The sequence below is a fragment of the Anomaloglossus baeobatrachus genome, chromosome 4, assembly GCF_048569485.1.
Source record: "Anomaloglossus baeobatrachus isolate aAnoBae1 chromosome 4, aAnoBae1.hap1, whole genome shotgun sequence".
Classification (NCBI taxonomy): domain Eukaryota; kingdom Metazoa; phylum Chordata; class Amphibia; order Anura; family Aromobatidae; genus Anomaloglossus; species Anomaloglossus baeobatrachus.
Genome location: NC_134356.1, coordinates 543,806,841 through 543,831,882, shown reverse-complemented (window position 1 = coordinate 543,831,882; position 25,042 = coordinate 543,806,841). Strand labels below are relative to the sequence as shown.

At 48.7% G+C, this 25,042-nt stretch overlaps 1 protein-coding gene across 1 annotated transcript in view; it reads right to left on the bottom strand.

Annotated features, from left to right (window-relative positions):
• KLHL25 (kelch like family member 25) overlaps window positions 1-24,815 on the bottom strand; it is a 59,462-nt gene extending 34,647 nt beyond the window's left edge. Inside the window, exon 1 of the mRNA XM_075345954.1 lies at window positions 24,732-24,815. The gene's annotated coding sequence lies outside the window, so the exon portion shown is untranslated. The remainder of the gene's footprint in view (window positions 1-24,731) is intronic.
• Window positions 24,816-25,042: the final 227 nt, after the last annotated feature.

The following is a 25,042-nucleotide window of genomic DNA, read 5'->3' as shown; positions in this document are numbered from 1 at the left end:
AAATGAGTTACATTGAATATATGGGTTGGATAGTCTGCAACTGAATGGACTTAATATTGAATAGAATATACTTGAATATCTTTTTTTTTTTTTTTAATATTAGGAGACCCAATATTTCTTGATTTATTGGATAATGGTTTGTGTTTAACCTTTCCTTTTTTGTTATTTCAGATCACCTTTCAATAGATTGTTTGAAGAGTTGAGACAAATTTGAATGGCATATTTATAAATATATATATACACCGTAATTTTTTTTTTTAATTTATTTTATTTATTTTGTTTTTTAAATACTGCTGCACTTTTTCTATGCCTGTCTCTCCCACCTCTCTTTTCTTCCCCCCTATATATCTATACATATATTGATATAACTATGTGCACATTGCGTCCATACTGGTTGTTGCAGTAAGACAGGGCTGCCATTTGGCAGATCTATGTACTATACCATTATGCTGGGATGTGCCCTTTTCATTGTGATCCTGCGGTCCCATGGCAGCTGTTTCTAGGGCACCGTGATGCCATGACCTATTATGTCGGCTACAATGCAGTCACAGAGCAGAGCTGTATGACGTCACGAAGCCAAGTTGAGGACAGGATGGCGCTTGCGCATGCACAGTGGAATGCAGGACACTGATTCTATGTAATTGTTTTATATATATAATTTATATTGTATATACATGTCATTAAATGGGTGGAGATTTTCGAGACCTGATTGGTGCTTTATGGTCTATGGCATTTAAATCTGTTATGTCGTACCATTTGTAAGATAAGTCGACACATTGCACTTTATATGGCAGAAGAAAGATGTTCTGATTTTTTTTTCACTACCTACAGGTCCTGCATCTCAATAAATTAGAATATCAAAAAGTTAAAATTTATTTCATTAAATACAAAAAGGGAAACACATTATAGAGTCATTACACACAGAGGGATCTATTTCAAGTGCTTATTTCTGTTAATGTTGATGATTATGGCTTACAGCCAATGAAACCCAAATGGCATTCTCAGAAAATTAACTTATATATAAGACCAACTGAAAAAAAGTTAAACTCAGAAATGTCATCCTACTGAAACGTATGTACAGTAAATTGCAAAAGCCAAGTTGCTGGCGATTCTCCGTAAAAATCATATTTTTATTGTAGCAAAATTAAAAAGTCCATAATGGTGGCAATAACTTTTCTATGCGTTTCTGGCACCATGCGCCCTTAGTCAATGTATCACATACCATTGCATCATGGGACATCCTTTAAAAACACATCACAACCAATCACAAGATAGTAATACATATACAAAGTGCATAGAAAATGTAATTATACATACATTTCCATTGTTAATACATATGTGCCGCCCCAGCAGTGGTCGAACTGCTCGGATCCGGGGGTGATTACTCGTGGCTCGAGGGTCTCCGGACCCGGGGCTTGGGGGTCACTCTTAAATGTAAAAAGGGGGGTTATTTACAGGGAAGATATAGTTCGTGACGCCACCCGTGGTGTGCAGTGACAGGGAGTACCGCCGCTGCCTGTGGGAGTACCCGGGGTGATGGAAGGCGGGGGGGGGGGGGGGGGGGGGCAGATGACGTTCCCATCCAGAGTCCCGGGGCCTTACCTACCCGAGGAGGGTAAGGGTTGCAAGGGAGCGCAGGCTCACTGGAGGGCAGGGGGAATGCAGGTACTCACTCAGACACAAGAACAGACGCTGACAACATGGTAAACCAAGTCTCTGGGTGCCGCTGCCCTCTTGAGGGGAGCTCATCCGGGTATCCGTCCCCTGCAGCACTGCCTGATGGTCCGGAGCCTGCCTCCGTGCACAAATTTTAGTAGTGTCCAAGTGGCCCGTAAGCTTGAAGTTGTCCGGGCCCCCCTCCCCACTTTGAGTGAAGGAGCTGTGCTCTCAGGAGCTCACGCTTGGGATTTCAGTGGCCTGCTTTGGTTGGAAAGCCCTATCCCCCTTGGTGGGCTAGTGCCCCTGATCTCTGAGCTTCGTGGGGACAGTCCATAAAGGCCCTATCCTCCGCAGGTTAATTGCCGGGTTGCTTGAAGCTTCTCTCAGACCTTGGGTCCAGTACCCCGCCGTGATTTCGGTGCCCAGACCGGCTATTGTACTTGCTGTCGAGTGTCCTCCAAGACTAGTCCAGGCACCCAGTCCCAATATCCCACGTCCAAGTCTCCGACTCCTCCGGGTCCAGACCACCATCTGCAACCCAACCGTTAACTCCCCAGGGAGCCACACACTCCCCCTAGCTCCTCACTGCTCGAGGGCTACTCTAGAACTGACTTGTCACCTCCCATCAGTCTGCCCTAGGTGGGCGGCCCTATTCCAGCTCAGCAGCCTACTGGTGTGTCTGACAGGGTGTGTTGTGAGGTGTGATTGGGATTTTTGGATGCTGATGGAGGCAGTACTGCAAGTTAGGAACCGATAACCAAGAGGGGTTGAGTCCTGCACTAAGAGTAAAGAGTGTGCAGTCCTCTGATGCCCTGACTAGTCCAGGGGCGCCACATATACACAGAACATGTGTAATAGAGAAAATCTAAATGATTTTATGGAGATTCGCCTGCAACTTGGTTTTTGCATTTTGGCCACAGTCCGGGCCTTGGCTGGAGTTTCATCTGCTATACACTTGGTCATTCTAATACAATAAAGGGTGAGGCTCTTTGAATTTAATAACTGTATGCACAGTAAATGCAGTCAGTATTTGGTCGAGGCTCCTTTTGCATGAATTACTGCATCAATGCAGCGTCACATGGAACTGATCAGCCTGTGGCACTGCTGAGCTGTTATGGAAGAATAGGTTGCTTAGATAGCAGCCTTCAGCTTGTCTGCATTTTCTGGGTTTTGGGTCTCATCTTCCTCTTGACAATACCCCATAGATTCTCTATGGGGCTTAGGTCAGGAGATTTTGCTGGCCAATCAAGCACAGTGATACTGTGGTTATTAAACCAGGTATTGGTACTTTTGTCAGTGTGGACAGGTGCCAAGTCCTGCTGGAAAATGAAATTTCCATCTCCAAAAAGCTTGTTAGCAGAAGGAAGCATGAAGTGCTCTAAAATTTCATGGTAGACGGCTGCGCTGACTTTGGTCTTGATAAAACACAGTGGACCTACACCAGCAGATGGCATGGCTCCCCAAACCATCACAGATTGTGAAAACTTCACACTAGACCTCAAGCATCTTGGATTGTGGCCTCTCCACTCTTCCTCCAGACTCTGGGACCGCGATTTGAAATGCAAAATTTACTTTCATCTGAAAACAACACCTTGGACTACTGAGCAACAGTCCAGTTTTTTTTCTCCTTGGCCCAGGTAAGACACCTCTGGCATTGTCTATTGGTCATGAGTGGCTTGACACAAGGAATGCGACACTTGTAGCCAATGTCCTGGATATGTCTGTGTGTGGTGGCTCTTGAAGCCCTGACTCCAGCAGTAGTCCACTCCTTGTGAATCTCCCCCAAACTTTTGTATTGCCTTTTCTTAATCCTATCAAGGCTGCGGTAATCCTGGTTGCTTGTGCACTTTTTCCTACCACACTTTTTCCTTCCACTCAGCTTTCCATTAATATTCTTGGATACAGCACTCTAAGCAGCCAGTTTCTTTAGCAATGCCATTTTGTGGCTTACCCTCCTTGTAGAGAGTGTCAATGACTGCCTTCTGGACATCTGTCAAGTCAGCAGTCTTTGCAATGATTGTGTAGCCTGCTGAACCAGACTAAAACCATTTTAAATGTTTAAGAAGCCTTTGCAGGTGTTCTGTGGTAATTATTCTAATTTTCTGAGATAATGACTTTTGGGTTTTCATTGGCTGTAAGCCATAATCATCAATATTAACAGAAATAAACACTTGAAATAGATCACTGTGCGTAATGACTATATAATATATGTGTTTGCCTTTTTGCATTTAATTACTGAAATAAATTCACTTTCTGATGATATTTAATTTATTGAGAGACAGTGTCCAAAGGTAAAAGTGTATGACTTTGATCTAGTTAGGCTGCTTTCACACTACTTTTTTTTTAACATGCATCATGAACGTTTTTTGCTGTAAAAGCGGATCCTGCTTTTACAGCAAAAAACGCATGCAAATGCATGTTATTTTGCAGGATCCTGTCACTTTAAGTTTATGGGCGGGCATTGGAGTCATGTGATCGGGAGTCAGTGTAACTGAAGGTGATAGTCTGGGAGCCGACTCGTAACAAAGGTAAACATCGGGTAACTTGCTTGCATACCCGATATTTATCTTTGTTACCAGCGTCTGCAGATGCTAGGTTCCGGCTCCCTGCACACGTAACCAACGTAAACATCGGGTAACTAAGAGAAGCGCTTTCCTTGGTTACCCGATATTTATCTTGGTTACGAGTGTCTGCAGCTCTCAGGCGGGGGAGAGAGAGAGAGGAGAGGGAGAGAGGGAGGAGGAGAGAGACAGAGAGGGAGGAGGAGAGAGACAGAGAGGGAGGTGGGGAGAGAGACTGATCACCCGAGGCTGGTTTCTGGGCATGCTCAGTAGAGCAAGCAGGATCCTGTCTAGCAGCATGCCAGCATTCGCCTGCGTTTGCGTGCAGTATAGTCAGGATCCAGCAATTTGCAGTATTTGGACGCAGCTCAAAAACGCTACAAGTAGTGTTTTTGAAAAATGTTAAAAAACTGCAAGTCGCTAGATCCTCACTATAACGCACGCAAACGCAGGTGAACGCATGTTGACGCGAGTCCATTGCAAATGCATTGAAATGAAAACGCATTTGCACTGGATCAGCTTTTGCGTTAAAAAAAAAAAAAACATTCATGACGGATGTTAAAAAAAAAAAAACGTAGTGTGAAATAAGAATTATTCTTACCGATAATTCGGTTTCTAGGACCTTCCACGACAGCATAGGAGGTTGTCTCTCCACGCCCTAATTGGGACAGGAAGTTCAAGAGGTTTAAAAGGACCCTCCCACCTCCCACAGCCAGTGTCTTACAAAGAATCCATAGCATATGAGAAGTACTACACATTCAGGATTATATGAATACATAGGGGAGGGAATTACCTGCTGTCGTGGAAGGTCCTAGAAACCGAATTATCGGTAAGAATAATTCTTATTTCTCTAGTCCCTTCCACGACAGCATAGGAGGAATACCAAAGAATTGATACCTAGGGGGGGGACCACAGCCTGCAGGACTTTCCTGCCAAAGGCCAAATCCCTATTGGAATCCAGATCCAGACGATAATGCTTCGTGAAAGTATGGAGCGAAGACCACGTAGCCGCCTTGCAGATCTGCTCAGGGGAGGCCCCTGCCCGTTCGGCCCAGGAGGCAGAGGTAGCCCTGGTGGAGTGCGCCGTGAATCCAGTAGGTGGAGAGAGATGCTGAGCGAGGTATGCATCTCTAATTGCCCGCACAATCCAGTTGGCGACTGTACTCTTAGCCACCTTCTTGCCCTTATTGCGGCCAAAGGGCTGGATGAACAGGTTAGAATCAAGGCGCCAAGAAGCAGTAACCTCTAGGTAGTGCAACACTATCCGACGGACATCCAAAGAATGAAACACTTCCTCACCCGGAGTCCGAGGATTCTGACAGAAGGAAGGCAGGACGATGGACTGCGAACGGTGAAAATCCGAAACCACCTTGGTAAGGAAGGAAGGGTCCAGCTGAAAAACAATGCTGTCATCTCTGATGGTCAGGTAAGGTTCCCTAACAGACAAAGCCTGAAGTTCGCCGACTCTGCGAGCAGATGTAATAGCCACAAGAAAAGCAGTCTTGTGAGAAAGGGAACGAATGTTACAAGAGAACAGAGGTTCAAACGGAGACTGAGATAGTCCTGTAAGGACCACATTGAGATCCCAGCGAGGCGTCAGGACCCTCTGACGTGGACAGAGTCTACCAGCGGACACAAAGAACCGACGGATCCAACGATGATCTGCCAGAGCCGTGTCAAAGACTGCACTGAGTGCTGACACCTGAACTTTCAGGGTGCTAGGCCTAAGACCTAAGTCTAAACCACTCTGGAGAAAGTCCAGAATCTGCGCAATATTAGGCCGAAGAGGGTCAGGAGGCCGAGAACCACACCAGGAGGAAAATCTCTTCCAGATTTTGTTGTATATACTATTAGTCACAGGTTTACGGTTCTTCTGTAGCGTAGCCACAACTTTGTCAGAAAGCCCTTGGGCCTTCTTGGCTGCCTGGCTTCTGAGGCCCGGGCACTGTTGAGTTTCTGGGGAGCCGGATGGAAAATCGGACCCTGTGACAGTAAGCTGGGGTCCGAACCTAAGAGGACTGGGCCGTCGATTCCTAGCGTCATGACCAGGCTGTACCAACTCCTCCGAGGCCACAGAGGGGCTACCAGTATAGTTGGGACCCCCTCGTCTCTGATCTTCCTCAGGGCCCGTGCGAGAAGAGGAAGAGGGGGGGGAACGCGTAAGCGAGGCGAAAGGACCAACTGTGGCAGAAAGCGTCTACCCCTAACGCCTCGTCCCTTGGGTTCAGGGAGAAATATGTTGCGACCTTGCGATTCCCTGCCGAGGCAAAGAGGTCCACCTCTGGTGCACCCCACCTTGCCACTAGAGAGCAGAACACCGCCTGATCCAGGCTCCATTCCCCTGGATGAACATCCCGACGACTCAGGAAATCCGCCTGAAGATTGAGGGAGCCCTTCAGATGGACCGCAGAAAGGGAGAGCAGAGATTGTTCTGCCCATTGAAAGATTCGGGAGGATACCGACTTCAGGGCGCCTGAGCGTGTACTGCCCTGATGGCGGAGATGTGCCACTGTTGTGACATTGTCTGAATATACCAGGACGTGAGAGTCCCGGACGAGGTCCTGAGCCGCAAGGAGGGCTTCCCTGACTGCCCTGAGCTCCCTGTAGTTGGAGGATTGGGAGCTGACGTAAGGACTCCAGACCCCTTGAAATGGGGAATTTGCCACCATTGCCCCCCATCCTCGTAGGCTGGCATCTGTGGTCAGTGTAACCAGGGGTTTCTGAGTCCAGGCAACCCCCACCTGCAGGTTGGCGGGACTCAGCCACCAGAGAAGGGATGAGGAAACGGACTCCGAGAGGCGAAACCTTCTGTTTAGGGATGACGGGAGTCTGTCCCAATGTGCCAGGATATGATCCTGGAGACACCGAGAATGGGCCTGAGCCCACCTGACTGAAGGAATGCAGGATGTCATGGAACCCAGAGCTGACATAGCCGCTCGAAGCGTCGGGCGAGCCTGCCTGCGAAGCTTTGATATTTTGGCTAACAGAGCTATCCTGTGGCCCTCTGGGAGAAAAGATGCCTGTCTGTCGGAGTCCAGCAGCACTCCGAGAAACTGCCGAGTGGAGGAGGGGGTTAACTGTGATTTTTTGAGATTGGGAATCCATCCCAGAGACCGAAGGATCCCCAAAGACCTTTCCACATGGCTCCGGAGGGTTGGAGCAGATGGAGCCATGAGAAGAAAGTCGTCCAAATATGGAACCAGACAGATACCCTGCAATCTTATGAAGGCGACCACCTCTGCCATGATCTTGGAAAAGATCCTTGGAGCTGAGGAGATCCCGAAGGGAAGTACATTGAATTGGAAATGAAGTACTTCCTCCCCGTGAAGCACCGCAAACCTGAGGTATTGCCTGTGTCCTGGATGGACGGGTACATGGAAGTAGGCGTCTTTCAGATCTATAGAGGCCATCTGATGGTGTAGACCTATCAGGGGAATAGCTGATTTCACCGACTCCATCTTGAACCGCCGGTACCTGACCTGACGGTTTAGACGTTTTAAATTGATAATTATACGGACGTCGCCGGATGGCTTCTTGACCAGGAAGAGACGGGAGTAGTGTCCTACCCCTTCTTCCTGACTCGGGACGGGGGAAACGACCCCCGAGTGCACTAGCTCTATAATCTTTGTGTACAACAGAGCCTGTGAACCCGGTGACGTCAGCGCAGTGACTCGGAGACCCGGAAGAGGGGGGGAAAGGAATTCTATGAGAAGACCGTCCGAGATGATCTTCAGAACCCATTGGCAAGTGGTTATGGACTGCTACTGGGGAAGAAAGGCTGAGAGTCTTCCCCCCACCCGGGCCGAGTCACTGTTTGTCCTGCTGAGGACGTTGCTGATGGGGAGGGATGAGGATGTTTTTCCCTCTACCTTTGGGATAGCTCCACCTGCCAGCCTTCCCTTTCCCTCTGGGCTGGGAGGCCTGAGGCATCGAGGGACGAAAGGACCGCTTCCTGTTAGGTCTAGGATCGGGCAAGGCCTTACGATCAGTCGCCTTGTCCAGGATATCATCCAGGGCAGGCCCAAACACTAAATCCCCTTTAAACGGAAGTGAACAAAGCCTCATTTTGGAGGTGGAGTCTCCGCTCCAGGCCTTAAGCCAGAGGGCACGTCGGGCAGAGTTAGAAAGCACCGAGGTCCTGGCTGCCAGGCGGACAGATTCCACCGAGGTATCTGCCAGAAAACAGGTAGCCTTCCTAAGCAAGGGAAGGGATTCCAGTAATTCCTCCCTAGGGGTCCCTTGTGAAATATGAGCCTCCAACTGGTCTAACCACCTAATTAGGGACCTGGATACGCAGGTGGAGGCAATGTTGGCTTGAATAGAGGAAGACGATGCCTCCCAGGACCGCTTCATCAGGCCCTCTACCTTCCTATCCATCTGATCCTTCAGTTGGGAAGTATCCTCAAAGGGAAGAGCCGTTTGCTTAGCTACCCTAGCCACCTGAACGTCTACTCGTGGGACCTCCCAATGTAGTCCCGAAGGTTCCAGAGGAAACCGGCGTTTAAGGTCACTCCGTACCCGCCTCTCAGGAAATTCCCATTCCTGAGAGACAATATCCAACATTGGCATGAACTGGGAATCCCAACTGTTTGACTGACTTCAGGCCAGCAAACATTTCGTCCTGGATTGAAGGAAGAGACTGCACTTCCTCTAAACCCATAGTGCTCCGAACTGCCCCAATAAGATCCCCCAACTCTTCTGAGTGAAATAGAAAGGACTGGTCAGACCCCCCAGATGGAAATCCTTCATCAGGACCCTCAGAGGTGGAATCAGCGTCCTCCTGATCAGATGGGGTCGACTGGAGTCTCCTCTTTTTTGGAGGAGAGGGTCCAGGAGCAGGGCCAGGAGCAGGGCCAGGAGCAGGAAGGGGGGCCAGGAACAGGAAGGGAGGCCAGAGAGGCCCTAATCTCCTGTTTCATCATGGACCGCAACTCATCTATCAGAGATGGTTGTTCGGCCCTAATAATCTGGTCCGTACATTGCTGGCAAAGCTTTTTATCCCATACTGCAGGGAGCTTCTTTATACAGATAGGACATTTTTTAATTTTTTCCATTCTGTCAGGTCTATCAGGCTTATCGGACTTGTCAGCTTTTTCTGACTTCTCAGGCTTCTCTGATTTTTCATTTGTCAGTTTTCTTGGTGGCCTTGTCCTCCTAGAAAACACAGACCATAGAGCCATAAATCCTCTGATGAGACCTATGTCCGAGGGACCATTCCCCTCCATACTCACAGTAGCAGGGGGCACACTGGGTTCTGCAGATGCAGCTACAGCGGAAGACATGACAGGGAGCACGGTTGCTTACCATGATCTGATGTCTTCGTGGCAGCCCTTATGCAAAAGGGCCTGCCCCCCCAGTGACGGTGCACGTTCCCCGCCTCCCGCATCCGGTCCTGGGCAGGCCGTGTCACCGTCGGCGTGCCTCCACGCTGCCTACCGCAAACCGGAAGCGCTCAACCGGAAGTCCGCAAGACCGGAAGTCCCGCCCCCGGGAGCACTTCCGGATCGCTCCGGCAGCGTGCATGCGGGAAGCGGCCGGCGGCTCAGGGAGGACGCCGGCCGGGGAGCTCAACAGCCTGCATCACCCCTCAGGAGGATCCGGAAGACCGGAGCAGCGGTCCCCCACAGCGTGAGGGAACAGCAAGGGAGGAGCGGTGAAGGCCCGACCGATGCTGTCCGGCTTAAGGTAACAGGGGAAGAAGAAAAAAGAAAAAAAAAAAAATATATACTGTAGGTCGCCGGCCACCACAGCACAGGAGAAAAACAAAACCTCTCTCCTGTCCCCATGGGGCATGAAGACACTGGCTGTGGGAGGTGGGAGGGTCCTTTTAAACCTCTTGAACTTCCTGTCCCAATTAGGGCGTGGAGAGACAACCTCCTATGCTGTCGTGGAAGGGACTAGAGAAAGTGGCCTTAGTAACACACTCTTCTGACTGCAGCCTAAAGGATTATCAGTAACGCCTGATCTTTTGGTTAGACAGAGCTCAAGAATCTGGCATCAGTTTACACCTTTCGCTCAAGCCAGACATGAATGTGTACGAGGAGTCAAGAATAGCTGAGGGCTGAATGAACAATCTGCGAATGGTTGTGGAAGGTGTATGACCAACCTACGGAAAATGACTGTTTAAATCAGGGTTTTGTGTTGCATGTATTTTTTTCATATCACAATCTTTATTTAAAAAAAAAAAATATTATATATAATCTTCCACTTCTCATAAAGGCTACAGGAACCATTCATTTCAGGAACTGTTTTCAGCAGACTCAATATTCTCCCAATCAGCACTACAATGATTGATGACACCTCTTTACACAAGATCCACCAATAACAACTACAGGTGACGTCACAGCTGACTCTGCTCCTCTTCCCTTCACATTGACCTTTGCACACGCTCATAAGATGATTCAATGCAAGGAAAAAAAGAAAATTCAACATAGAATTGCTATGGAAGGTATATAGCCACCCCAAAAAGGAGTGTTAAAGAAATACTGTTCAATGCTAATGTACTTGTAGACTTTCTGAAACTTTATGTCAGCCTATAAGAGCCCTAGTGTGAAAATGGCAAAATTATTTTTTTTTTAAAAAAATATTGATATGGTGGGTGGTTAGGGGGGAGATGGTAAACCAAAAAAAAAAAAAAAAAAAAAAAAAAAAAACCACCACACAACATCTGGCAGAAATCAGTTATTTAACAAAGGACCAAAAAGTTGCGTCTGCAGGATCCGTTCTACCGTACGATTACTGAACATGCAAACTAAGGCCCTCTTCACACGTCAGTGATTCTGGTACATACATATAAAAACTGAAACCTATCAGAATCACGGACATACGCAGACCCATTATAATCAATAGGTCTGCGCACACATCAGTGATTTCTCACTGACCGTGTTTCCCAAGGGCGTTATATGCCCCGACTAGTCCGCCCTCATAGCATGTTAGTACGCCCACAGGGGTGTAGTACCATGCTATTCAATTCAGCATCACCAGGTGTGATGCGCAAAAACCCCTGACTTCTCACTGATAGTGTTTCCGTGTGGCGTACATGCATGTCCATGTGTGCCGCACAGAGACAAGTCCATTTTTTTCCCTGAGGTCACTGATGTCCCATGGACCACACAGTGATGTGGTCCATGAAACATGTACCAGAAAAAAAAAAAAAAAAAATACGTACATTTAGAATAAAAAGCTTTTTAAACTCACCCGTCTCCTGCTTCCAGGCTGGCTAATTATGCTCTTGCATATTCACTGCACAGCCGACCCGGAAATAACAGCAGCGGTGAGACAGCAGTGGCCGGACACAGCATCGCAGGAGACTTCAGCACCACAGAGAGCAGCGGCGTGGATCACGGATAGCACATGGAGCTCACACGTGTGCCAAAATCACGGCACCGCTGTGGAACGCAGGAGAACCTGGGTGTGACACAGATGTCCAGGGTTTGGTAAGTACGATTCTCCTAGAGGGTGTCTGCCTTCTTTTGGGAATAAACTTGCCATGTGACCCCCAATAAAAATCCCTACCACATTTTTCAGGATAAAAAAAAAAAAAAAAAAAAAAAAAAAAAAAAAAAATGTATAAAAATGACTGTCTTATTTTCAGGGAAACACGCTACTTGGTAGACGTTTTACCATTATTTACACTGAAAATCTACCCCCATTGCACATATTACAAGTTGATGTCACCGTCCCGCAATAATCTTTACCTGGAATCCTCACATTATGGCTTCAAGAACCTGTGACAGATGCAGGATTGTGCTAGTGGACTATACACCGATGCAGGTGCGTAGGAGACAATCACATCCCTCTGCTTTACAGCACGTTTTGGAAATAGTTTGTGTATTGCAAATAGCTTTGAATTAAATCTGAAAATATTGAGATACATTTTGCAGAACGCAATGAGAAAGTGCTAAGGCTCTCATTACAATACCTGTGATAGCCAATAGATGAGAGCAGGGCAAGTCAGGAGGAGAAAGAAAAAAAATAAATAAAATATTGGAGAAGGAACCACATAATGATGGCACCGTATGGTGGAGTGTTCAAATCACAGCACACATCTATGTGACCACCTATAAATGGAGGCAATATATAAACTGCAGAACATCTATAAGAAATAGAAACAACATAAGAAGTCATTCAATGAACTCTCAAGGAACCCGCCAGAGCATAAATATTGAATATCTCCATTTATTCCAATCTAGATCATGTTCATATTTAGAAGAAATCAATGTGACTGTCTGCATAGAGCATATACGTATAGGGAAATGACAATCTTGTTTTAGCAAGATTTGTCTTCACTCATGACCCAAGTTTTCAGCAGCCCTCCTCAAGATAGAAGAAAAAAAAAAAAAAAAAAAAAAAAAAACACACCATCTGCCTAATAGAAATGAATATATTGGGAGAAGAATCATTTTATCATTAGCAAAAGTTTAATAAAGGTGTTTTCCCTACAGCAAGGAATTGGGAAAGGATAGGGAATAACTCGCTGATAGCTCGGGCTCCCAGTGAGCCTAAGAAAGGGGGTTACCCTTCACTCTACTGGTCTATGACAGTGATGGCGAACCTATGGCACGCGAGCCACCAGGGGCACGCAGAGCCCATTCTGCTGGCACGCGTACTGTCGCCTGATCCTGCAGCTTTGCACTGCTGGTGCAGTCGCGCCGGCAGATCAAAGTTGTGTTGGAGCGGAGGAGACATTTCTCCTCGCTCTGACACTGCTCCTCTCCCAGGCCGCAGGTCTGTTGCCTAGGAGACGGAGGAGCGTCAGTGAGCGGCGCCAGCATAATGACGTCTTCTGGCCGCGTGGGAACTGTGGACCCAGCAGCGGAGTATGTCATATATATATATATATATATATATATATATATATATATATATATATATATATATATATATATATATATATATATATATATATATATATATATATATGCTGTGAGCCCCCGCGGGCAGGGTCCTCTCTCCTCCTATACCAGTCTGTCTTGTACTGTTAATGATTGTTGTACGTATACCCTCTTTCACTTGTAAAGCGCCATGGAATAAATGGCGCTATAATAATAAATATAGATAGATATAGATAGATATCTTGTGTGCGGCTGTGCCAAGGTGGGGATGAGGGGGCCAGTGCCAGCATAGGGGGGGGGGGGGGAATTCGGGGGAGAATGCACATGCCAGCATGGGGAAGGGGGAGAAACATGTATGCCAGGATGGGGAAGGGAAAACATGCATGCCAGGATGGGGAAAACATGCCACAATAGGGTACATTTACCAGGAAGGGGAACATTTGCCAGGAAGGGGAACATGCCAGGAAGGTGGACATTTACCAGGATGGAGGTACATGCTAGGAAGGGGGACATTAACCAGGATTGGGAACATTTACCAGGATGGAGGACATTTACCAGGAATGGGGTACATGCCAGGATGGGGGAACATTTACAAGGATGGGCAATATGTCAGGATGGGGTACATTTGCCAGGATGGAGGACATTTACCAGGATGAGGTATATTTACCAGGATGAGGCCATGATGGGGACAAATATACCAGAATGTAGGAAATATATATCCGGATGAAGGACATGGTTATCAAGAAGTGGCCCAGGAAGGGGACATAACTACAGAATGAAAGGGGAGGGGAGCAACTCCTAGGTCTTTATGGGATTTCAGGATGTTCAGACTTTGAAATGTAGATGTGGATTACAGGGTGAAATCTGATTGCATTCCAGGCTAAAATCTCTGTCTAATATGCTGCGATTATTTCCAGAAAGATCAATCCAACTGCTGTGTCTGGAAAGGGCAGGGGCTCAGCTTCAATGTGTGGTAAGCATGAGCGTGATGCCCCCTGCCGAAGAGAAGACTGCAAAGGTTAGATTAAAATCAGTTATTTACATAATAGGATTGGTTGGCACTTCAGAAAAAAAAAAAAAAAAAAAATTGGGTTTAGGGCTACAGTTTGGGCACTCGGCCTGTGCAAGGTTCGCCATGACTGGTCTACGGGAATGGTGGAGAAAGCAGAGTACAGCAGAATTGTGGGTGGTTGAAACTTATGGATAGGGGGATATCGTGTGATTTTTGAGAAGTCCTTTTTAAACTCCTAAAAATGTACTAAATAATAGAAATTTAAAAGAAAATCTATCAATTGATTTTTGCTACCTCATCTGAGAGCAGCATGATGTAGACAGAGAGGCCCTGAATCTAACGATGTATCACTTAGAAAAGTCTATAGACAGGGAGAAGCTGGTAATCACAGCGGGAAGGTGGTGGTGGTGGTGGTGGTGGGGGGGGGGGGGGGGTGCCGTACAAGTGCCAATGCGCCAGCTAGTCACAGCAATAAGATACAGGTGCTAAAACAAACATACCAGCTAACCAACATACACTAATATATGCATTGCTGAAATCTGTGTGTTAACCCCTACAGCATGGTGTGCTCAGACTACATAACAAAAACCTGCCCTTTAAATATTGAACATTTTTTTAAAGGTATGCTTTATCAACTGCGTGCTGTCAAAATTCCAAGATGGCAACTACTATCAATCACAACCTGTCCTAGAGAACACACAGCAGAAAGTGCAGCATGAAGCCGGATACGTAGGTCACATCAGCGCAGAGCCCTGTCAGGCATCATGAACATTCCTGTTCTCAGGGAGCTTACCAGGACCCTGAGGTGAGTACACTAAGGGCTCATGCGCACTCAACTGCTGAATATTCTGCAGCGATTTAACAGCTCATGTGCGCTTCAAAATCGCTGCAGAAACACTGCATAATGGATGCAGGTTTTTTTGTTAAAAAAAAAAAAAAAAAGCCAAATTCCATGCGCTATGGCTGCTGCCCCCACCATAGACAGAGTGGGAGCTGCATCCAGAACACACAAATAATTGATATGCTGTTTTTATGAACGCACGGGTATGGGTCAAAATTTTAGCAGCCAAATCGCTGCGTTCGAAAAAAAAAAAAAAAAAAAAAGCAACGTGCGCACGTCTCATGCACAATCTACGTAGATTGTGCAGGGGATGCCTGCATTTACGCTGCAGTGAAATACGCAGCGTAAATGCATGTAAGTACACAACGTGCGCATGAGCCCTTAAGGTGACCACAAACACCCTTTTTTAACTGGCTGAGGATAAACATCCACCTCAGTCAGCCTGACAGTTTTAGTGCATCTGTGTACTGCCAGTTATATATTAATACATTTATATAGCACTTATAGAAAAAAAAAAAAGATACCTTTTTCCAATACAAAAACGTATTTAGAAAAATGTTTAATATTTTAAGGGAACCTGTCAGCAGGTTTTTGTTATGTAATAACTGGGCTTTAGAAAGGGGGAAAAAAAAAATAATTTTGTTTGTTAAAAAGAAAATAAGGCAATTTGTGAAAAATGTTTTTATTTGCAGTCATCTTCCCATTGTCTGGATGTACGGTACGCATAAGCTACTGACCTTCTTAGGCTGGAAACACATCTATGCAAGTAAAATCGGTCCGACTGGGCTGAAAAAAACTCGGCTGATTTTAGTTCACGTTAGGTCTGAGTGCAACGCAAGTGCAATGCTTCTTCTGAATGAATCAATGATTTTACTAGCGTGTGTAATGCGTATTTTTTACTATGTCATCTGCCATTCAGCTCTGCTACATGGTCGCTGACATCAGACACAGACAGCCATGTAGCAGAGCTGAATGGCAGGTGACAGCAGACACAGACAGAGCCGCACGATCACAATGAACTCGGGTGAACTTAACCCGACTTCATTGTCATGCTGCGGCTCTGTCTGTGCCGCGTCCTGATTAGCGGTCACCTGTGAAGGGCTCACCGGTGACCGCTAATCCCCTGAGTGACTGAAGTTAGCAGCCCTCTCTCATACTTACCGATCCCCGGCGCGGCGCTGCACGGCGTTCACACTGCTCCGGCAGCTTTTACTATTTTGAAAAAGCCGGCCGCCCATTAAACAATCTCGTATTCTCTGCTTTCCCCGTCCACAGGCGCCTATGATTGGTTGCAGTGAGACACGCCCCCACGCTGATTGACAGCTGTCTCACTGCAACCAATCACAGCAGCCAGTGGGCGGGTCTATACTGTGCAGTGAAATAAATAAATTAAAAAAAAAAAAAAAAAAAACGGCATGCGGTCCCCCCTAATTTTAAAACCAGCCAGATAAAGCCATACGGCTGAAGGCTGGCATTCTCAGGATGGGGAGCTCCACGTTATGGGGAGCCCCCCAGCCTAACAATATCAGCCAGCAGCCGCCCAGAATTGCCGCATACATTAGATGCAACAGTTCTGGGACTGTACCCGGCTCTTCCCGATTTGCCCTGGTGCGTTGGCAAATTGGGGTAATAAGGAGTTAATGGCAACCCATAGCTGCCACTAAATCCTAGATTAATCATGTCAGGCGTCTCCACGAGATACCTTCCATGATTAATCTGTAAGTGACAGTAAATAAACACACACACACACACACACACACACACACACACAATCATTTATTAGAAATAAAAAACACAAACATATACCCTCGTTCACCACTTTAATAAGCCCGAAAAAGCCCTCAATGTCCGGCGTAATCCAGGATGGTCCAGCGTCGCTTCCAGCTCTACTGCATGAAAGTGACCAGAGCTGCTGAAGACACCGCCGCTCCTGTCAGCTCCACGCAGCAACTGAAGACAGCCGCGCGATCAGCTGAGCTGTCACTGAGGTTACCCGCGGCCACCGCTGTATCCAGTGACAGCGGATAACCTCAGTGACCGCTCAGCTGATTGCGCTACTCACCTCAGTTGCTGTGTGGAGGTGACAGGAGCGGCGGTGTCTTCTGCAGCTCCGGTCACCTCCATGCAGCAGAGCTGGAAGCGACGCTGGACCATCCTGGATTACGCCGGACATGGAGGACTTTTTGGGGCGTATTAAATTGGTGATGAGGGACTTTGTTATTGTTTTTTTATTTCTAATAAAGGATTTTTTCGGGTGTGTGTGTTTATTTACTATCACTTACAGATTAATCATGGAAGGTATCTCGTGGAGACGCCTGACATGATTAATCTAGGATTTAGTGGCAGCTATGGGCTGCCATTAACTCCTTATTACCCCGATTTGCCAACGCATGAGGGCAAATTGGGAAGAGCCGGGTACAGTCCCAGAACTGTCACATCTAATGTATGCGGCAATTCTGGGCGGCTGCTGGCTGATATTGTTAGGCTGGGGGGCTCCCCATAACGTGGAGCTCCCCATCCTGAGAATACCAGCCTTCAGCCGTATGGTTTTATCTGGCTGGTATTAAAATTGGGGGGGGGACCGCGCGCCGATTTTTTTAATTATTTAATTATTTATTTCACTGCACAGTATAGACCCGCCCACCGGCTGCTGTGATTGACAGCTGTCTCACTGCAACCAATCAGCGTGGGGGCGTGTCTCACTGCAACCAATCATAGGCGCCTGGGCGGGGAAAGCAGGGAATACGAGATTGTTTAATGAGCGGCCGGCTTTTTCAAAATAGTAAAAGCCGCCGGAGCAGTGTGAATGCCGTGCAGCGCCGCGTCGGGGGATCGGTGAGTATGAGAGAGGAGGGGAAAATGACCGACAGACTGTGAGAGAGGGGCAGAGATAGTGACGGACCGACAGAGAGAGACCGACTGACAGAGAATTGTGATTGACAGACATTATGAGACATCACTCGTTTCCAGTGTTTTAGGAAACATGCGAGAAATGTATTTAGAAAATCGGATGTCACTAGGATGGTGTAAGTACCGTCCCGTGACATCCGATTATTTACACGCTCCCATAGACTTCCATTGGAAAGACTCGCAGTAGAAACTCGCAAAAAAGCAGCATGCTGCGATTTTTTTCTCGGTCCGATTTAGACGGAGGAGAGAAAAAAAAAAAAAAAAAAAAAATATATTGCAAATGCGAGCTGAATCATTGACTAACATGTTTCCGATTCCAATGCGAGATTTTCTCGCATTGCTCTACTGCGAGAAACTCGTAAGTGAGAAGCAGCCCTTACACAGCCAGAGGGAGGCTCACAATAGACTTGCCTGGTCTGACCTGCTTATAGTCTTGGTGGGGAACATTTGTACAAGAGATATGCTGTAGTGGCATCAGCTTAGGCTACGTTCACACATCAGTTTTTTGGCATCAAGCACAATCCGGCTTGTGCCTGATGCAACGGATTCGTCGCAGAATATGCAAAAACGGATGCGCCTGATACTTTTTTTTTTTTTTATGAATCCGGTATACCTGATCCGGCGCATCCGTTTCGTCCATTTTTTTTTTTCAATAAATTGGAGCATGCTCAGAAAAAAAAAAAAAAAAAAAAAAAAAAAAAAAAAAAAAAAAAAAAAAAAAAAAAAAAAAGGGATCCGGCGGCCACATCCATTTTTTTCCCGCATCGCGTTGGATCCGGCGTCCATAGGCTTCCATTGTAAATCACGCCTTATCGCATTATACGGCGGATACAGGTTTTTTCTCAGAGACAAAAAACGTTCAATGAGACGTTCCATCCGGCCGCCGCATTGAGTAATTACGCCGGATCCGTCAACAGCCGGCTGCAACGCAAGGCCATCAGGCACAATCCGGCGCCAATACAAATCAATGGGGATAAAACAGATCCGGAAAACAACGGATCCGGCGCCGGATTGTGCATGATGGAAAACAACTGATGTGTGAACGTAGCCTAAGACAGAATCCTTCCTACAACTTACAGTATAGTACGGGGACAAAGGATTCTCCTATACGTTTCTCAGTGACCTCTGCATTCTTTGGCTCATTTATCCAGGATCCAAAAAGTTTTGCATGTAACCAACACCTAAAATGTAAGGGGGAGCTGGTGAATACTACATCATGAAACAACTAGTATTTGGGGTGTATAGCTATTGGCATTTCTATTAGGTTCCCCTCAATGCCCACCAGGGCACATTCTGCATTATACAGTCCATGTTTGGTGGGGCTGACGGTAAGTATTTCCCTGCCCTCATATACTGTATGCCGAGCATGCATGTCCTGACCTGAGCTTTGTTACCCAGTCAAGCTCTGTAAAATACGGTGGTGGAAATGTTCCCTTAGGGAGCACTTCAGCAGACTTTAATTACTCTATTATGGTCAAAACAATGACGTGCAGATTGTCTGATCTATAACATTCTCTATTATGCCACAGATGTTTCCAGATTTCTATGGGCATTCCAGTGAAATTTGCAGCCAAACTTAAAGAAGGGGTGATGGTGTGTAGGGCGCTCCCGAAGACTGACAGTTTGGTCCAGCAACGGATTTAAATTGTCCTGGTTCAAGCCGGGGGGGGGGGGGGGCAGCCGCGCGCCTCAGGCAGCCGGGGGGGGGGCAGCCGCGCGCCTCAGGCAGCCGGGGGGGGGGGGCAGACGCGCGCCTCAGGCAGCCGGGGGGGGGGGCAGACGCGCGCCTCAGGCAGCCGGGGGGGGGGGGGCAGACGCGCGCCTCAGGCAGCCGGGGGGGGGGGGCAGACGCGCGCCTCAGGCAGCCGGGGGGGGGGGCAGACGCGCGCCTCAGGCAGCCGGGGGGGGGGGGCAGACGCGCGCCTCAGGCAGCCGGGGGGGGGGGCAGACGCGCGCCTCAGGCAGCCGGGGGGGGGGGCAGACGCGCGCCTCAGGCAGCCGGGGGGGGGGGCAGACGCGCGCCTCAGGCAGCCGGGGGGGGGGGGGCAGACGCGCGCCTCAGGCAGCCGGGGGGGGGGGGGCAGACGCGCGCCTCAGGCAGCCGGGGGGGGCAGACGCGCGCCTCAGGCAGCCGGGGGGGGCAGACGCGCGCCTCAGGCAGCCGGGGGGGGCAGACGCGCGCCTCAGGCAGCCGGGGGGGGGCAGACGCGCGCCTCAGGCAGCCGGGGGGGGGCAGACGCGCGCCTCAGGCAGCCGGGGGGGGCAGACGCGCGCCTCAGGCAGCCGGGGGGGGCAGACGCGCGCCTCAGGCAGCCGGGGGGGGCAGACGCGCGCCTCAGGCAGCCGGGGGGGGGCAGACGCGCGCCTCAGGCAGCCGGGGGGGGGCAGACGCGCGCCTCAGGCAGCCGGGGGGGGGCAGACGCGCGCCTCAGGCAGCCGGGGGGGGCAGACGCGCGCCTCAGGCAGCCGGGGGGGGCAGACGCGCGCCTCAGGCAGCCGGGGGGGGCAGACGCGCGCCTCAGGCAGCCGGGGGGGGCAGACGCGCGCCTCAGGCAGCCGGGGGGGGCAGACGCGCGCCTCAGGCAGCCGGGGGGGGCAGACGCGCGCCTCAGGCAGCCGGGGGGGGGCAGACGCGCGCCTCAGGCAGCCGGGGGGGGCAGACGCGCGCCTCAGGCAGCCGGGGGGGGCAGACGCGCGCCTCAGAGAGCTGTTTGGATTTGGATGCAAAAACAGATTCCAACCCCCAGGCACCTCTACCAATAAGCTTTTATTTGCTGTGGTGGCTTCCAGATGTAAATGCTTTGACTGAAGCAGCGGTATGCAGCTTTAACGTGCATTGGTCACTCCTTAGTCTTAAAAGGGAATCTGTCACCAGGTTTTTGCTCCCACATCTGAGAGCAGCATGATGTAGAGACAGAGACCCAGATTACAGCAATGTGTCACTTACTGAGTTGTTTGCTGTCATTTTGATAAAAATCAATGTTTTCTCTGCTGCAGATCTAGAAGTTATACAGAGCTCATGAATATGCTGGACTACCTGGCAGCAGGCCAAGTAGTCCTTTAATAATAAAATCACTTTATCAGTAGGTTATCAAAACTATACATTGCTGGAATCAGGATCTCTGTCCTTGCGCCCTGCGAAATGCTTTTCTCCATCGTCTTAACCTCTGATCAGAGTGTGATTTACAGAATTGGCCCGATTCTCTTAGATGAGAGAATATACAACCATCTGCACCTAGCCTTAAAAGGTGGTTTCTCACAAAGGACATCAGTCAGCCACAGTATAGATGATAAACATGTGATTGCTGGGACCCCCAATAAACCCTCAGCAGAATGAATTCATACACACTTGTCAGAATTAGGGCCCCCATACATATTGAGACTACTATCGGCTGAGCACGCTGATATCTACGTGATCGGCCAACGGTCTAATGTGTATGAAGGCGATGGCTGACTGACGGTCGAGAGCGATGTTCTCATATGCGCATGTCCATTTTCGAGCTGCTGAACCCATTGTGCTCCCAGAGATAAGCCACTGGCCAATGTGTCAGTTATAGAGAACACAGGAGTGCTCAGATGAGCGAACACTCACATGTATAAAAGAGATGGCTGAATGATCGGCCGAGAGCCATCAAATGTGTGTGTGGCCAGGCCAAGGTGGCTTTGAGATACATAGAACCATTGCCTTTAAACTGTATGACTTGGGTCCAACTTTTTGGATATCCTTCCACAAGCTTCTCACAATATTTTGTAGGAATTTGGGCTCATTACTCCTGACAGAACTGGTATAACTGAGCCATATTTGTAGGTTGCCTTGCTCGTACCTGCCTTTTCAGCTTTTCCCATAAATTTTCAATTGGACTGAGATCAGGGCTTTGTGATGGCCACTCCAAAACATTGACTGTTATCCTCAAGCCACTTTGTAACCAGTTTAGCAGTATGCTTCAGGCCATTGTCCATTTGGAAGACCCATTTCCTTCAGGTTCCTTGCTGATGTCTTGAGATGTTGCTTCAGAATTGCCACATAATCTTATTTCCTCATGATGTCATCTAATTTTGTAAACCGCATCAGTCCCTCCTGCAGCAAAACAACCCCACAACATGATGCTGCCACCCCCATGTTTCACAGTTGGGATGGTGTTCTTAGCCTTCAAAGCTTCTCCCTTTTTCCTCCAAACGTAACAATGGTCATTATGACCAATCAATTCAATTTTACTTTTGTCAGACCACAGGACAGGTCTCGAAAAATTAAGTTCTTTGTTCCTGTGTGCATTTTTTTTTAATGTTTCTTTTGGAATAATGGCTTTTTCCTGGCAGAGTGGCCTTTCAACCTATGTTGATACAGTACTTTTTTAAATGTGGATAATGACACAATCTTACCAGCTTCCGCCAGCATTTTCACAAGGTCTTTTGGTTTTGTTCTTGGGTTGATATGCACATGTCTGACCAAAGCACGGTCTTCTCTGGTACACAGAACCGTCTTCTTCCTGAGCAGTATGAGTGCTGGACATTCCCATCTTGTTTGTACAGATGAATGAGGCATCTTCAGGTATCTGGAAATTGCACCCAAGGATGAACCAGACTTGTACAAGTCCACAAATCTCTTCCTGAGATATTGGCCGATTACTTTTGACTTTCCCATGATGCTACCAACAAACCAGAAGCTTTCAAAGACATGACATCATCATATGGGCTGTCCCATATTATTTAAAGGCATAGTACTCTTAGTGTATGTAAAATGTTGACTTTGCAGAAAGTAATAAAAATGCCTTATACCAATCTCTCTCTCATTATTCTGGCATTTGGCAAATATAAATAATTTTGGTTCCTAATTGACCTAAAATGGGGAAGGGTTATTGTAATTTCATGTCAGATAGTGAGAAAAACCTGCAGATGTGTCTTTTTAGAGGTAGTGTATGTAAATGTCTGATTTCAACTGTATGTCATTTATGCGTGGTGTTACCTCTGCAACCGAAGTAAGATGATGAGCGTAGACTTGGGAAGCATCTGGGACATGCAGGAATGGCTGGGGAGTATACATTAGCTACCATGTCTAGTACCCACCATTACTATACAGGCGATGTTCTTCACTAATGGGCACAGTGATGAGGGCAGACAGTAAAGCGGGCTTTACACGCTATGATATTTCTAGCTATTGCTAGCGAAATCGAGCGTGTAAGCACCCACCCCCGTCGCACATGCTATATCGTGTGATCACTGCCGCAGTGAACATTATCGCTACGGCAGCGTCACAGGCACTTACCTGGTCGGCGGCGTCGCTGTGACTGCCGAACAATCCCTCCTTCAAGGGGGAGGGATGTTCTGCGTCACCGCGACGTCACTAAGTCGTCGGCCAATCAAAAGCGGAGATGAGCGGGACGTAACATCCCGCCTTCCTCATTGCGGCCGGCGGCAGGTAAGGAGGCGGTCCTTGCACCTGAGGTGTCACACATAGCGATGGTGCTGCCGCATGAGCGATGAACCACCTGGATAAACAACCATTACCGATTTTTGAGTTTGGGACGACCTCTCCATGGTGAGCGATTTTCACCATTTTTGAGGACGCTGGAAAGTGTCACACGCTGCGATATCGTTAATGACGCCGGATGTGCGTCACTAACAACGTGACCCCGACGATAAAACATTAACGATATCGTAGCGTGTAAAGCCCCCTTAACTCCACCAAATCACAGCGCTTCACCACTGGTAAGCACAGACAGGTACAGGCCACGCCACAGGGGAAGCAGCAGGTCTCCACAGGTTAATGCTCCAGCACCCAGGAGACAAGGAGCACATCTCCCCACACTATCTGCCAAGGGATTCTAAAAATAAGACAGATGGCACTGCCAGGCGTGCATGACACAGAGGAGTACCCCAAGACCCAGCGTAACCCCTCCACTGCCAGGCGTGCATGACACAGAGGAGTACCCCAAGACCCAGCGTAACCCCTCCACTGCCAGGCGTGCATGACACAGAGGAGTACCCCAAGACCCAGCGTAACCCCTCCACTGCCAGGCGTGCATGACACAGAGGAGTACCCCAAGACCCAGCGTAACCCCTCCACTGCCAGGCACAGCACAACAAAGAGGAGTACCCCAAGACCCAGCGTAACCCCTCCACCGCCAGGTGCGCATGACACACAGGAGTACCCCAAGACCCAGCGTAACCCCTCCACCGCCAGGCACAGCACAACAAAGAGGGGTACCCCAAGAGCCAGCGTAACCCCTCCACCGCCAGGTGCGCATGACACACAGGAGTACCCCAAGACCCAGCGTAACCCCTCCACCGCCAGGCACAGCACAACAAAGAGGAGTACCCCAAGACCCAGCGTAACCCCTCCACCGCCAGGTGCGCATGACACACAGGAGTACCCCAAGACCCAGCGTAACCCCTCCACCGCCAGGCACAGCACAACAAAGAGGGGTACCCCAAGAGCCAGCGTAACCCTTACACTGCCAGACATGGCAGGACACAGATGTGTACACTAAGACCCATCGTAACCCCTTCAATGCCCGGCACGCCACAACAAAGAGAGGGGTACCCAAGAGCCAGCGTAACCCTTACACTGCCAAGTGCAGCACAACAAAGAGGGGTACACAAAGACTCAGCATAACCCTTACACTGCCAGGCACACATTGTGTACAGATAGATGCAACACACTCCTGTCTATCCAAAAGTTAACCCATCTAGTGCCAAACACTTTTAACCCTTCTTCTGCCACTTATGCTACAATATTTAACCCATTACCTGTCAGACGTGTCCCAAAACAGATAGCCCCTTCCCCCTGCAGAGCTGAGCCCGTGCAGCCAATCACATCCTGTATAAAGTGCAGTGGTGCTCGCAGCCCGCTCTGCTGCCTTCTCCTGTGGCTGCATTAATATGAATGAGACTAGACAGACACAACCCCCACTCACCTGCGTCCTCTGCCCGGCGGCGCCCGGTGCACAATGCCAGGTAGTGTACAGCACAATGCAGCCAGCCTGCAAACAAACTACTTCTCAGCGGGGTGGAGAGAGTGACAGGACGAACAAACCAATCAGTGCAGAGCATGCAGGCTAGGGGCGGAGGTATCTTTCACCAGCCAATGAGAGTAGAGAGGTGTGGCCGGACATCAGCGGTGGAGGCTCCTCCTTACTGAAAGCGGCCGCTGTCAGAGGGTCTGGACCGGAGCATAGAACTCAGGAGGAACAGTGACTGAGAGAGCCCTGGAGGATGCTGGGAAATA